The sequence below is a fragment of the Rhamphochromis longiceps genome, linkage group LG13, assembly GCF_057381845.1.
Source record: "Rhamphochromis longiceps isolate RC_006_pf linkage group LG13, R_longiceps_female_GT1.1, whole genome shotgun sequence".
Classification (NCBI taxonomy): domain Eukaryota; kingdom Metazoa; phylum Chordata; class Actinopteri; order Cichliformes; family Cichlidae; genus Rhamphochromis; species Rhamphochromis longiceps.
Window position 1 is genome coordinate 5,876,085 of NC_140569.1, and position 16,559 is coordinate 5,892,643.

At 39.8% G+C, this 16,559-nt stretch overlaps 1 long non-coding RNA gene across 1 annotated transcript; it reads right to left on the minus strand.

Moving 5' to 3' along the window:
• Window positions 1-13,866: 13,866 nt before the first annotated feature.
• On the minus strand, window positions 13,867-16,543 carry LOC146655264 (uncharacterized). Its single transcript, XR_014914270.1, has 4 exons — window positions 16,231-16,543; window positions 15,942-16,028; window positions 15,208-15,247; window positions 13,867-14,317 (listed from the first exon to the last, which is right to left on the minus strand). It is a non-coding gene; the product is annotated as an uncharacterized LOC146655264 (long non-coding RNA).
• Window positions 16,544-16,559: the final 16 nt, after the last annotated feature.

A 16,559-nucleotide genomic window follows, 5' to 3' on the forward strand; every position in this document is an offset into this window, starting at 1 on the left:
ACAGCCTCAACTCATGCTCAAGCCATCTGCCATTGTCCACTAGAAATGCTGTCAAACCTAAAATGAGGATGTGGTCCCAGCTAGTGAAAACCATCTCAAATGTATTTAACGGTTCAAAAATATGACATGTCACAGAGGTACATGTGGCACAGCTTTGCTGAACTTCAACCTGACATATTTAAACATCATCCTCTCAGATCAGTTGAAAGATTATAATGTGGAATTAATGTTCACTTCATCTAAAAACAAGTAAAGCTCCAAAACTATAAATAATGGTGTGTTTTGCACATTAAAACTGCATTGTAAATACCCACCACATTAAATAAAGTTGCTTACATTCCACGTCTGGTTGACAGCCAGCTGTGTCACATTTTTCAAAGCTGGTGTACTTTTATCATGTAGTGTACTCATCCTTGTTAAAATGTTACTGTGGCAGGCGGGACTGTTTACCAGATGATTTGAGTTTGCACAAGCAACTTTGTGCGCGCTCACGTGTGTATTCTTGTGTTTGAGTTGGTCTGGAGCCAATCGAGTGCTCAGTTCAAGACCATTTAGCAGTTTCAAACATTTTAATTAAAGAACATTCTGTAACAGCCTGTTCTGTGCTGCTGGTCCCTCCGTCTTCCTCGCTCGCTGTGTGTACTCTTGCAGCGCCATCTTTGTGAGCACGGGATCAAAGGAGAAATGTTACAAGGTAAATCTGCGGGTTTCAGTTTGTTTTGGGGATTCAGGTTTAGTCTAATGTTAAAGTTTGGAATTAAGCGTTCTGTTGTCATAGTTCAGGTTAGCTTAAAAGTAAGTGTTTCTACTCAATCTTAATATTTGCAGACTGTTTTCCATGTGATTACCTCATGAAAATGATTAATCGTCTGACTATTAACATTTACTTAAAATAAATAAATAACAAGACTGCTGTTCCTGTTAAACACACACACACACACACACACACACACACACACACACACACACACACACACACACACACACACACACACACACACACACACACACACACACACACACACTTTGAAATCAATAATTACACAATACTAACATTTGCATAAAAGTTTTTTTTTTAAAAAGTGTTCTGTTTGAGACAAAGTCGTCTTAACTCCTACTTAACTCTAACTTTTGGCCAAGCTGAGGCAACACACACCAGGTGAAAAATTAAAGGAAAAACTCTAATCCTACACTAGGAGCACCTGGCAGCTTTCTTTGTGCTGTTGCAGAAACTTTACTTGCATGGCCAATGAATGGTATCGTTAAAAAAAGGGATATCAATCCTTTTCCTCACCGCATTTCTTCCCTTAAACATAGGACAAGGAATTTGGTAATTTGGGAGGGGCTGTTGAGGTGATTTAGGTATCTGTCTGGGATGCCTAGGGTGTTTCCCAGGCGCTTCCTAGGTAAGGGTGTCTTAGGTATGTTCAACTGAAAGTACGCCTCAGGGTAGACCCAGGACATGCTGGACAGATTATCTCTCTGAGATTGCTTGGGAACGCCTCAATGTCTCACCAAAATAGCTGGAGTACGTGGCTGTTTAAAGTGTTGCCCCGCGACCCATACCCAGATAAACATCAGAAAATGTATGGATTGTTGAAGTATATGCTGTGATCTGACTGAGTTTCAATCTAGTGATCTTGAATCACTAGATTGAAACTCACCAATAGAAGATCTGGGACTTACATTGTAAGGTGGAAGCATTTAGGAATCTCAGGCGTGAAGTGACAGACTGAAGTTACAAAGTGAGGTCCCGGAGTGTGAATGTGCATAGTAAGTAAAAGTCACCAAAATCAGTAACTCTGCAGAGTTTTAAACCTTCTCGGGCATTAACGTCAGCACAAATGTAGAAGACTGACCGTGCTGTACACCAGCACCACAATTATCAAAACAGAAACAAAGTGAACATCACCATCACCAGAACACCAGTTTGCCTGTTGTGGAGGAATGTGGTGGCCCAGTTTCATTAAGACAGCTGGTGTTTTTTGTGTCTTTTGTTTTCTATCTGTCTGTACAGTTTAACAAATGAACTGTAATGAATTGTACTTTATCATTTTAATATACTTGGCTTTGTTCCACCTGATTTTAAATGCAAACTCAAGATGGGCATACTTTCCACCATTAATGTTCCACATGCTATTAAAAACCTTTTGATGACAGTCTGATCTACTTTCCTGTTGCATGGAAAGCCTTTTTCAAAGCTTTACCTTTGTTGTTGTGCTTTTGTTGCTGTGTTTTTATGCTGCATTATGACGCACATCCTCTATTTGACTGGGAAATACTGAGAGATCCACACAAACAGACCAAAACGGGTACAGAAAGGCAATTATAGACTTATTGTCTCGCCACATTTTTGCTTCCCTGGTGAGAGTGGTTCTGCCACATTCAGGTCACAATGCTGAGGATAAACTAAACCACAAAGCCACAAGTAATGGAAGTTTTTCAGGTAGGATGAGACAAACACCACCACATATTCAGCTTCCTCTAAGTGCTACACCTACACAGCAGCTGACTATAGCAGCTATGAATACATATATTCCGCACCATTCAAGTTGTTGTGTCAACCATGTAGTTACATTTCTTGGGAGGTGCACATAAGATTATGTAGAAGGTTGTGGTGTAGGGTTAAAATGGGGTTCTGGTTATGGTGTAGATCTGACGCAGATGTATGATTCACATGTCACGCTTGTGGTGATGTGAGTTTTTTGAGCCTTGACTGAATGTTTCTGCTGTACCCTCTAAGGCTTCAATAACCAGACATAATCTGATAGTGCAAATAACTGAGACAACACCTCATTGGGGAAGTAATTAAGAAGTGGGATCCTTTTCTCACTGACTTTGCAGGTTTGGGGAAATTTCCATGTTGGCCTCTCTTTTCAAACCTGCTAGCTATGTCCATCTTTTTTACATGAACTCCACAGGATAATCTGATTCACAAGCAGATTATATACTTAAACAACCATTACCAAACAAAAGTCTTTGGAGTATTCCTGTTGCATTTAGTTAGCTCAGTGTTTTCCCATAATTCAAACAAATGATGACAGAATTTTTCCCAGTCATTAAAGCAATGGGAGCTGACGGCAGAGGCTCTTGTAAAGTGTTATGCCAGCACATCCTGATGGCTTATCAGCCAAAATACATTCAACTTTTAATGTTTTGTACCTCTTCCTTCCTTTGCATCAAGACAGGAACCCAAACTTTTTGGCCATACAAATGCATGCATGGGCCATTCAGAGAGGACTGCAGGTAAACAACACACACATCTTGCATCCCTTTGTTCCATGCTGATTCAGAGTGTTTTGTTTCCTTCAGGTAGGGAGCCAGGAAAACACGGTGGAGGTAAAAATGGGCGGAACCGGCGACGCAGACCAACCAGCTTCCTTTCATTTCAGGTTTCCAATGCAAGTCTTTATCCAGTGCTTTCTGCAGAACATTTAATGGCACCAAATCTTTTCCAAATTATACTTAGTATCATTTCTCTACTAGTGCCTAATATTTTGGAATTGTTTTGTTGTTGTTTGTGTTAAATTATTAGACAGCTGCCTGTGAAATATGCGTGTCACGGTACAGAATTTATTGTAATTAATGTAATTATCAATCATGATGTTCTTAAACTGCCAAACTTTGTGGATTGAAAAATGAGTAGAAGGAAGTGTCAAGAAACAGCAATTCCTGTAATGACCAGCTGAGGCTGACTTAAAAAAAAGAAAAAAGTTCATCTCAAAATAGTTCTTCTACTGGACTTAACAAGTCCAGGTGGTGTTGGGTTAGTTCAGTTGCACTGCACTGCATCATGTGACAATTAAAAACTACACTTTAGCAGTGGCTCAAGGTCAAAGCAGGTCAAACTTCTCCGTCTCTTCGTCTCTAGGGTTGCGGTCGTGGCCCCTCCTCCTGCACTTTTCCACTGCTGGTGCTAGCAACAATCTCAGGTAACATGTCAGTTAACTTGACACCTTGTGCTGCATTTATTTTTAGTTTCTTTTTATCTCTTATCTTTTCAGTTCCACCTTTTCACCACTTCTTTCACACTAAACTCTGTTCTACACAACGAAGGTAGGGGTGGGGTGTTTGCGTTAAGAGATTTGATTGGGTAATACAGTGTCAGCAATAAGAATGGATGAATGAGCTGCTGTCAGTGCTTGTAGGACCAGTTGACCCATTGGCCCACTGGCCAGCTGAGGGCAACTCCTCTTGTCAATGTAGTGATATAATTTAATATAATTTTTAAAAAGTAAAAGCGTGTCCGACTTTCTCTACAACAAGAGTTTTTGTGGTGTCTTTCAGCACTTTTTGAAAAGGATCATTCCATTTAATCAGAGGCTACAAAGGTAAAATGAATATCTATATTCAGCAGGTAAGCAAAGTTAAATCACACATGCACACACAAACACACTTAATATAAGTTTAGGTTGAAACAATGTAAATCAGGTAAAGTATTCAGCATCAGGTTGCAGCTTTGTGCATCTCTCACTCTGCCCATTTCATGTGGCAAACTAAAATTTACTGCACGAGAAGCTGGTATGTATGGCTTGTACCGCAAGGCTGCATACATGCACTAAAGTGCATGTTTGGTGTGCACTACGGTGCACCACAGATACTGCCACAAAAGCAGAAAGCCTGTAGGCAGATGAGCAAGAGAGTATCTCATTCTTGCTTTTTTTGGACAAGTTGGACAAGTTAAATGTTAACAACAGGTTAATATGAATCTCAGGCCACCAGACCCAGTGATTCAGATGGCAGTCTGCCACTGGTCTGTTGAGTTCACTTTCATATCTATGGTATCACTTTATTCTTTTAGCTTTACTACAATTAATCACTTTTAGTCATACTGGTGAAAAAACAAAAATGTAATGCTGCTTGACTATAATAAATTAGATTATCAAACCAGGATGAGGCTTTTATTTTGAAGACACCAAACAGCATATTTCTTACCACATTAGCATGATATAATGGGTGTACAAGTGAGATGGGTCTCCAAATCTATATTAAAAAGTGTCTGGAAAAGTAGCACAAGCAGAAACAAGTGAGCAGCCAATGAGAGAGAGATGAAGAAGGACAAATGGCAGGCACTACATTGCTTGTTCTGGCAAACCACATTTTCAACACAGTCAACAAGTCCCTTTATCTATGCCACCATGCCTTGAAGGGCTGTGGCTTTTATTACGTGCATCAAAAATAGCTTCAGTTAAAGCTGCATGCCATGCTTTTCTGGCAGTGAACTGCCTGGAACACCATGGGAAATGAATAACACCAACCCACTTGACTCTGGGGTTGTGGAAAGGTGTTATCTGAAGAGATGAATCATCACCTGTCAGGTTTGCTGGAAGCCAGGAGGTGCTACTTGCATTGTCTGGGCATGGCTGTTCATCAACTCAAGTGAAACCAGCATTAATTCAAGCATCAATCACTAAAATTCTCCTATTTTTCGGTGCAAGGTAACCGACTTGGGGTCATTAAATGCCAGCTCACCATTTTAAACAATATATTTTCTTGGGGAAAAAATTATTTGAAAACCTTACCTAAAGCTTAACTCCAAATATGTGTTAGTTAATTACACGGGGAGTTAAATTTGATCTTTTTTTGCAACGGACTGGTTTGAAATTTCTTTTGAACATCCAGAAAAAGTAAAAGTAAAAGGCTGAAACTCGGAAGTTTCACTGAATGCTTTACAACATTAAAAATATGGATTGATAGCAGCGCTAGTAGATCTTTTTTCTTTTTACCTAAACAAAGATTTGAGCTTAATGTCTTGATTAACTTTTACTGCAACCAAACTGGGACCATTGAGCCAAGCACTGCATTCTTGGTGTGCATGCTCATACAGTACCAACTTGTCAATCTGTAGTTTGTATCACACCAGAAAAGTGTTTAGTAAGGTTTTAAACTCACTGTGACTCAGTTTGCAACCAGTGGAGTTAATGCACCAAGCCATGATATCTCCAAAAGTTGATTCGCTTCATCTGGACGTAGCGTTTTCAGTGGGAGAAATGTTTCGTCATCATCCAAGTGACTTCTTCAGTCTCATCAGGTTATATATTGTCATTTAGGTGAGTTGATATGAAATAGATTCAAAGATTGGGCGATCGTGGCTTAAGAGTTGGGAGTTCGCCTTGTAATCGGAAGGTTGCGGGTTCGAGCGCCGGCTTGGACAGTCTCGGTCGTTGTGTCCTTCACCTGTTGCCTACTGGTGGTGGTCAGAGGGCCCGGTGGCGCCAGTGTCCGGCAGCCTCGCCTCTGTCAGTGCGCCCCAGGGTGGCTGTGGCTACAATGTAGCTTGCCATCACCAGTGTGTGTAAATGGGTGGATGACTGGTTGTGTAAAGCGCTTTGGGGTCCTTAGGGACTAGTAAAGCGCTATACAAATACAGGCCATTTACCATTTTTACCATTCATCTGTCAGTAATTTATATATATTTATTTATTATTCGGATCAAATCAATATTTGCTAATAATATTATGAGCTTCTCAAAGCTTCATATTACCCTCAAAAACAAGTTATTTTACTTATGAGAAGCGTCAACAGATAAGCTGATAAAAAGAGGAAACTAACTTTTGTAAGGGTGTGACCTGACTCAGTCATTTTTTTCTGTCAAAACCTTTCTCTGTCCACTCTTATATTAGCCTAATGCAGTGGGGACTCAGCTTGTTTTCCAACAAGCTGATCCAGGAACAGTTTGTTTTTTTCCGATTCAGTCCCAAGACACTGCGTTGCTTCAGCTGGGACTGACCCCCCCCAGTATAGCTCGAATCACGCTGTAAACAAACAGGCACTTTCCCATGTTAAAATCAGAGAGCACTTTTAGATTATAACATGAGAGAGATAGAAAGAGAGTCGTGGTATACCTTACATCTTGTTTTGACAACCAAGTTACTGGATCCCAACAGCGGTTAGAATTAATTTTCTCATTATATGTTCCTTTAAAGTCTGTGAAGGTTCTCAGTCATCCAGGTCATCGTAGTCTAAGGAGCTTGGAAAGAAAAGCGTCTGGACTTCTTTAAGTTACTTGAAGACGTTTCACCTCTCATCCGAGAAGCTTCTTCAGTTCTAAGGTCAAATGGTGGAGAGTCCCAGATTTAAACCCAGTGGGAGTTTCCCCCCAAAGAGGGACAAAGGACCCCCTGATGATCCTCTACCTAATCACATGAGCCAAGGTGTGAAAGCGGGTGTGGTTTGAAAGAGAGTGAAAGAAGCCATTTACGTCCACTGTGAGCGACCATCTTTGAATAGAGGCGCTGGTTTACGACACCAACTGTCTGCCATCTATAATCCAGTTTTGAGATCCCTTCCCAGACGCCTTAACGCCCACTCACATCCTGGGCCATCTGACCTCAGGAAATCACATGATAGGGTGGGGCTAGGTTTCACAATGAGCTCACCAGAAACCCTGGCTGATTGTGACCCACACCCGCTTTCACACCTTGGCTCATGTGATTAGGTAGAGGATCATCAGGGGGTCCTTTTGTCCCTCTTTGGGGGGAAACTCCCACTGGGTTTGAATCTGGGACACTCCACCATTTGACCCTTAGAACTGAAGAAGCTTCTCGGATGAGAGGTGAAACGTCTTCAAGTAACTCAAAGAAGTCCAGATGCTTTTCTTTCCAAGCTCCTTAGACTGTTCCTTTAAAGGATGCTGAAATTATAGTTTAAGGATCTCTGCTATCTCTACAGCAGAGATTGCTCTGGTGTAAATATAGTGGAGAGAATAAATTCTGCTGTGCACACATAGGCTCCCTGGAGGAGCATGTGTCCAATGCTTGGACAGTAATACTTTGGAACTGCTTTCTGCTAAATCCCAAGTAAAAATTAAAGACGACAAAATGTACTTAAAAGACACGTAGTTCCTTTAAGAGGAGCTTGGTGTCTGATTTCCATTCTGCATGACTGGAAGTTTCCATCAGGGTATCACATACTGGCAACATTTCAACAGGCCAAAGTTTACATTGCATTACTAGCATACACTGAAGTAATAGTCATAGCAGGTAGAATATGCTGGGGGCATATGCTGATAATAGGTCAGTTATCTTGTGCTAGCCCCTCCTATATTCACAGATGTCCATTTTTCCTTTGACTTTGGCACAGGCAGTTTTGGTACCAGGTCAGTGCTACTTTTTGCTGCTATTAGCACCTGTCTTTGTGATAGAAATATAAGGAACAATGTCGGTACTCAGAACAGCGTTACTGGAAAAGTGCTTATATGAGAATTGTCATTATTAGCAAGTGATTTTAACCATGCCACAATTCTAGATAATAGTTGAGATGCAGTACAAGAAAAGCTGAGCTGACCAAAGATGAGACTGAAAATCTTGGCTGCACACAAAAACAGCCAAACATCAACACAATCGAATACTTTCCAAAGAATTCAGTGTTTATATGAACTTCATTATCTCTCTCAAAACGGTGTCTGAAAATTTTTATTTATTTAACTGTTTCTGACTTCAGACCATATAAATATCCAATAAACATTTACTTTACCCAAATCCTTGTCCAGCAAACGTTGCTGAGGAAAAATCCCTGCTCAGTACAGCTACACACACCTGGGGGTGGGACCTGACCAGTCAGCTAGCGAAATTTGACCCCTTAGCGATGCTGGTGACATTTCTGTGTTTAGCCTGTGATGCTAGCATTGTGTGAATGTCATCAACAAATATAAACCAAATAAAAACTGAAGCAGTAAAATGAAACACAAAATTTGTGCCATTGCCAAAACCTTTTGCCTTGATGGTAAGTAAAACAGTAAAACTGACTAACAGCAGATATTTGTTGAAGTGAGAAGTCTCAGCTTTCTGTGTAATTTTATTATCTCTCCCTCCTCCCCATTCGGGGAAATGGCTATTCAAAACAATTAATTCTTTATTAATAATCAGCAATGTTTGCTACACTGGAACCCAGCTATTTTTTACTGTGACATAGTAAGACAATGGCTATCTGACATCACATAAGTTCTGACAATCTGTTTTCTGTGGGAATACAGTTACTCAGCATTCATACAATGCTTGGCCAAATCAAACCATTTCCAGTCTAGAATTTTGTTTTCAGGAACTGTTCTGATCTGGGAAGCACAAAGACAAAGAGCTTATGCAATGATTATTTAATCATTCTACTGTTTGACCCCAGCAGAGCCCAGTTTGCCTGATCAGGAAAGGCGACAAAAATAAGCCTTTTGATGGGACAGGGTGGCAAAGCGGTCAGGGGTAATTCCCTATTAATAAACATAAAAACGCTACATTTGTAACACATCCTTCACACACTGTAAATAAAGAAATAATTGGTGAGAGATTTAAGAAAAAGTTTTTCTTCTGTTTCTTACTTAGACAAGTACCTCAGAAGTAGGAAACAATAGTGTTGAGTTGTGATTTTACAGAGGAATTACCATAAAATGAGACTGTAAAGTAATTTCTTAGTTTTACACTGTGCTGCAGTCTAACAACAGATGATACAAGGCTACGGTAAGATTCAGGCTTTTATTTTGTTCTAGAAATCTGTTGCAATCAAACAGATTGGATCATTAAAATACATCACCAAACTTTAGCCTGACCGAAATGGTGTTTTTTTTACTCTTCCCTTATCTTTTCATTGTCCCTGTTTTTCAGTCCTCTTTATTGCTTTATTACGGAGCCCCACAGGGGACATGGGAGAAAAAAAAATTAAGACGGACTTTTGCGAGATCTCGCAAAACTAACTCGGGATCTCGCAAAAGTTTTGCGAGATCTCGCAAAACTAACTCGGGATCTCGCAAAAGTTTTGCGAGATCTCGCAAAACTAACTCGGGATCTCGCAAAAGTTTTGCGAGATCTCGCAAAACTAACTCGGGATCTCGCAAAACTAACTCGGGATCTCGCAAAACAAACTCGGGATCTCGCAAAACAAACTCGGGATCTCGCAAAACAAACTCGGGATCTCGCAAAACTTTTGCGAGATCTCGCAAAAGTTGAATTCCAACAATGGCGGCAGCTACTTAGTTGTAATATTACTCTTTCTGGGTCACAAAATACACTTTTAAGATATTTTGAGGCGTGAATGTAGTTGTGTAAATGGCAGCAGAGAAAAAAGATGTCCTGGAACCATGGAGTTTAAGCGTCCTCACATTGTTTAGAAAACACAAAACCCCAAGTGTGGACACTTAGCTACTATTTACAGTTTAAAGTTGCCATCAGAACAAGCACTTTTAATTGTGCTTTGCTCCTCATTGTCTTTGAGTAGCAAAGTTTGACAAAACAAACCCAATAAATGTACTTTTATCTTTATTTTTAGTATAGTAATCTGCCTTGATGTATTTTTATTTTAATGTTTTATTTTGGGTATTGTATTTTTTAATATATGGAGGAAAAGTTCTGTCAGCCCTGTGTTGAAAGGGCTGTGGTCACCCAGCCGTCCTGTTCTAACAAACCCAAATGTCAGGAACAATTTCTTTAGATCTGTTCAGTTTTATTCCTATAGCACCACTTACCAGTAAGGTAAAGACCCCGCAGTGCTAATCTAGGATAAATGTTCACTTGGATTCATTGATGAAGTAAATGCAATATGGTAATCAAAGGTGAGTTTTTGGCCACTACTGACTACATATGTATACTGCATCATAGGTGGACAGACAAGGATGTAAACCACAACTTAACTGTTTGGCTGAGGCAAAACAACTACAAGGCAGTGTGTGGCAGAGCGTGGTCTGCAGCGCGGCTTTAAAGTCTGTATTAGGTCCTGAATTTGTGTTGCTGTTCCTGTGTGCGTTCGACTGCTGCCATGCTGAAAATCATGGAAACTTGGTCAGGTCTGCCGTGGATTTATTACAGTGGTGACAAAACCCAAGATTGGCTGAAATGTTGGCTGACCTAGAGGCCATGCAGAAGGAACAGGCAGCTGTGGCACACCCTCACCAGGAGGAGCCGCAGAAGCGGACCGAGCACCAGATGCAGGTGATTGAGGATCTGGCACCGCGGCCATCCCCACCGGCGTCTCCCAAATGTGTGCGAGTGGCTGAGGTCTGGTCTACTCTGACACCTGTGCCGGTTCCCAGGGTGAGGGCACCCAAGGCACAGCCTCCCTCTGCACCTGTACACACTCCATGGGTGGGAGCAGCTAGTGCCCGGCAAGAGCCTGCACCCGTGCCTGTTCCCTGGAGGAGCTCAGCTGAACAACTTCCACCCCCACCACCTGTGCATTCACCTGCTCAGAGGTTGAAGAGCCAGCAGGTCCTGCCCAGCTGGAGCCGGAGGTTGAAGCGTTGGAAAGATGTGCTCGGCCTGGGGTGGTGGACAACGTGCAGGAGAGATCTACCTAGCTGGGGTCGGAGGTCGGGGCCCGCAGGTGGTGTGCTGTCCAGATCAGCCTCACTTTCACCAGACACAGCTCTGGCTTTGAGCACAGAAAACCCTGCCTACATGCTCTTCACACCTTCTATTTGCAAGGGAGAGCCAATCAGAAGAAAGTTGATTTAAAGGGAGGGTAGCAAAAATGGCTTATTTCATGCAAAATGAGCTGAAGGACTGCATCATGGCCAAGTATAACATAAAAATGCTTCATTTCTAAACTGGGATTTATTCAAATCAACTGTAGTGGATTCCAAGAATTAAAATATGAAGCTGAGAATAAGCAGAATAGCTTCAATATAAAAAACGAATGGATTACTGCCAACATTAAAAGGTACTTTTATATTAGAGTTTCATAGCTTTTCAGCACTAGAGGTTGCTGCTCCACCTACAGACAGGTGGCAAACAACAAGTATAAGGAAAAATAATGGATCCTTTGCAAATAATACAAAGTTGTTATGAGCGATAACCTTTACTTTATGATTCTTTTTTAAGCCCCATGGGAGAAAGTGAATGGTTTAAAAAATGGTGTGAATAATATAATTACAGTTACCAGATCTCACCCAAATTCAACAATAATGTGACATTTTGGAGTGACTTGTTAGAGAAAGCACTCCACCTCCACTGTAAACCTTTTAGAATATTGATGTTCATCTGTCCAGCTGAGTTCAGACACCTGCTAGGGTGCACTGACTCTGTTCTGGTACAATGAGTTGGCCCAACACTACGCTAAAGCAGTTAATATTGTTTCTGGCTTTTTTGTCACCCCTGTGTTTGTAAAGACCTTTGAACTAACTTGTTGAAGAGCTGTGCTGTATAAATAAAGCTGCTTATTGTAGCAGATGGTGTCTACTAGTTCCTTACAGAAATATCTTGCTCTTTAACTACTAAGTGCTTTATTATGTGCACCAATTACTGCACAACCACATCTGTCTGCTGTATGTCGCCGAGCTCAAGCAATGAAAATAAATGCCTTTGGCCAAAAATGGCAGTGTCTCAGCAGACAGAATAAACCAGAATAGCAAAGTTGTGGTTTTGTGGTTTCGATGGCCCAAAGAGGCGCTCAATACAAAGCTCTGTCTTCTAAGTAAATTGTCACAATTTAAATGCTGAGTTTTAGTTAATTTAATACTATTATTACTTATTCATCTTTATATTCAGAAATGAAAAGTTATAAGCAAAAAATCTTACATTCCAGTTATTTTGTTATTCAATGTGCTACATTTTCTGACCTTGTGTTAGTGTGGCGTCATTAACCTCTCGGCGCCCTCGAGGGCACTTCCTGTGCGTAGGGGAAGCACACAGACATATGGCCGGGGAGACGTTTCATCCGTCAGTGTGTGTGTTTAAGTGAAAGCCACAGACGGTGCAGACTGTATAGCTTCCGCAGGGTAAACATCAGCTTTCTCATGAGAACGCTTCTCTCTTTGACTGCTTAGATGCTTTTCATGTGTGTATTTGTCTGTATGTGTACTCAATATTGAACTTTATGTAAAAAATAAAAGATTGTCATTTAGAAAGCACTTCTCCGTGTATATACATTCAGAAAGCTTTCCTCTCTGAGTTGACACAAATCTTCACATGTTCTTTAAAATAAATGAACATGTATGATTATTCAAAACAGTGTGTTTAAGTTTTGGTATTGTCTTAACTAGGAAACATTAAAAATATATAAATTAATTGACTTTTTCTTGTTTTTTTTTTTCCAATTTCTGAATTTTAGAACAAAGCGATAAAAAATATTAAATAACAAATGATGTTAAAATGAAATGTAAATATTTTCCTTTCTTCATGTTCTGAGGCTTCAGGATCTCCTGACATTCAGCTCTTCTGGGAAGGCTTTCCACAGGGTTTAAGTGTGTGTTTATGGGAATTTTTGACCATTCTTTCAGAAGTGATCCGAGCAGGCCCGGCTCACAGTTTCCACTCTAATTCATCCTTTGAAATGGGTTGAAGTGAAATGCACTGATAACAAGGTTTACCTGTTAAATTGAAACCAAAGGGACATATTTCTCCAGTTTCAGTATAGATGCATTTAATCAACAGTCGTTTACACACAGAAAGAATGTAAGATAATAAAAGTTTTTAAGGGCCTTATTTTTCCAGTTTTGTGCGGATACAGTTACTATATATTCACGGTCAATCCGTCACCCACTGTCCAGAATGAGCTGTTGACGTTTTTTTTGCACGTGACATTTGTGCCAACCCTTTATTTCTGCGATTTTTTTTCCCTTTTAAAAGGGTTTGCTTGAGGACTTTTATATAGTATCGTAGAGACTCTTTGCTTTCTTACAACTCTTGCTGCTGTGTATCAGTCACATTAATTGCTTTTAGTGTGGGCTGCTGGTTTATTCTGTTTAATGCTTGATTAACAAAATAGTGAACCGCAAACAAAGTCCAAAAGGACTTGTATCCCTTTTTTTCCTTTTTATGTCCTGTGCGTTTGACCAGTGCACTAGACACTCTGAAATTATGAGAAAATAATGTTAAATACGGAAGACAAACTAGCTTATTACTTATTCAGTGTGTTAATCCTGTCATTTCACCTGCTGTAGCATGCTGAGTTTAATTTATCTTTATAAGAAGAGGCTACACCACCACCTAGTGTCCAAATATGGTCACTACCGTAACGAATACCCATTGTACTTGAGCATGACTTCAATCAGTTTCAGATGACTAAAACAAAACACTTGCTCAGTTAATAAATACAGATTGTCAAATTTAGCCAACAGTTATAATTTATACATTTATATACCTTTAATGTAATTTTTTTAAATTCAAATTTATTTATACAGCGCCAAATCACAACAACAGTCGCCTCATATTGTAAGGTAGACCCTACAATAATACATACAGAGAAAATTCCAACAATGAGCAAGCACTTTGGTGACAGTGGGAAGAAAAAACTCCCTTTGAACAGGAAGAAACCTCCGGCAGAACCAGGCTCAGGGAGGGGCGGCCAACTGCCGTGACCAGTTCAGGTGAGAGAAGGAAGACGGGATAAAGACATGCTGTGGAAGAGAGAGACAGAGATTAATAAGAAGTACAATTCAATGCAGAGAGGTCTATTAACACATAGTGAGTAAAAAAGGTGAGTAAAAAAGAAAAACCCAATGCATTCTTATGAAAAAAGCCACTATGGTCACTTTTATATGTTTTGTTGAAGAAAAAATAGGCATAATTCTTTATTTGCTCTGCTCTACTTCTCAACATTGGTTTGTCTGTTGAGTTTAGGTGCCTTTTTATGCTTGATTGATTGATTGATTGATAGGTCAGTGCAGAGGCGGAGCCAGACATTTGAAACACCCGGGGCTTAGCCCAAAAGGATAGTATGCATGTGGGATTTTTTTTTCCCTGGGGGGGGGGGGGTAGAAATGACTGAAAGATTAATTGGCTCTGTTTTGAGTTTTGTTCAAAAAAGAATGACTTCATATAGGGAAAAATATATATCACATGTGCAGAACACCTTAAACTAGTTTTTTAATTAAGCAGCAAGGCAGAACAAAATCAGGGCTGTATCAAGACACAGGGACTAAACCCCAATTCAACCAGACCAAGAACTGATCCAGAATTAAAACAGGACTACAACAGTTCAAAATCAGGACTACTTGGGACTTAACCAAGACAGAACCAGAATCAGAACTAGATGATAGTAGCACTAAAAATCATCATAGACCTGCACTACATTTATTTTTTAATTTTACCAAAGTACAATATTTAGATTGAGAAAGGTTTATATAATTATTTAGCCTTGTTGTGCAAACAAGCCTGCATAACTTAATAAATATAGAATTTGAAAAATAACAAACCTAAAAAGAAACACTAGGTATGAGATACATGAGTACCTATGATACGGTGATACTTTTGGTAAACAACCATTTGACTAACATGTGTGTCTCACCTGCTCTTGTTCCCTCTCTGTTCCTCTCTCCCTCTTTGTGCTGACAATCATCAAATATACAGATATTTACAAACTCTTCAGATAAAAACACAAACACTTTTTAATTGTAACATCAAATCAGACTAAATGTTTATTTTTTTAGATTGATAAATATAAAAAACATATTTGTTAACTTTAAGAGTAAAGAGAGAAATCGTCTGTATTTCTTAATTGCAAATGGCACCAAATTGTATTCAAAATTGAGCCACACTTATGGAGCTCCACAGTTCTTTTCCTGGTGTTTTGGTTGACATCTCTTGATTTTCCCATGTCACAGAAACAGGCTCTGTGTTTTGCCTTATATGCATCCACAGCTGTGCCACCTGTTTACTCACATGGACTCTACTAACCTATCAGAAGCTTCTTCAGAATGGAATCGTCTGGAGTTTTCTTATTAATTAACAATAAACTTAGTGTACATGTACTCCTAAATTTGATGAAAGTGATAAAAAACAGAAAGCTCTGTCTCTCTTTATTGTGACATTTAACTAATTCAAAAGATATTTCAATATTTATCTAAAACAAAAGTTTACTCTAAATTGATGTTGTGCAGTAAAAATGTTTTATGTTTTCTCCCTAAAGTGTAAATATCTGGTTACAAATGTGAATATCCTGCTGTGTACTGAAATTCCTCTTGTTTTGCATACAAATATACTGAACAACATACAAAGCATAATATATAAAATAACATTTACCTGAGTTTTTCTTTGAAAGAACCCTCTAATGTCCATTCTTATATTTCAGTACATAACTGAAACCGATTTAGTCGGGGAGGGTAAGAACTGAAAATATGAAATAAACACACGTAAGCTAAGAATCTCTAAAAAAAAATAGCATTTGTTCGGCTTTTCATTTCGCCATTTGTTGATTCACTTGAAGAGCAAGTAACGTAATATTGGTCAAGTGATCAGTTTGATATCAATCTTTCGTGATGCACCGTCATATTTACATTATTTGTACGGTACGAATGATTTGCTTTGGTACCTGGTCAAACTTAAGCTCTCCTTAGTATGGCTGGCTCCGTCTCTCCAACAGCGCACTGACGGGCAGCAGCTGCCCCGCCCCCTCGCTCAGTCGCTTAGTGCCTGAGCTTGGATCATACCAATATCAGGGGGGGATTCACGCACAGTCGTAAATTCCCACAGTGTGCACTATGTGCTTCGAATATTGTGTGTACTTTTTGTTTTATACAGTTGTCAGCCAGGCATCTAACTATGAAAAAATTGCACTCCAAAATACCCCGGGCTTCTGACAAAACAACCCGGGCTTAAGCCCAGTAAGCCACCCCCACGCTCCGCCCCTGGGTCAGTGGT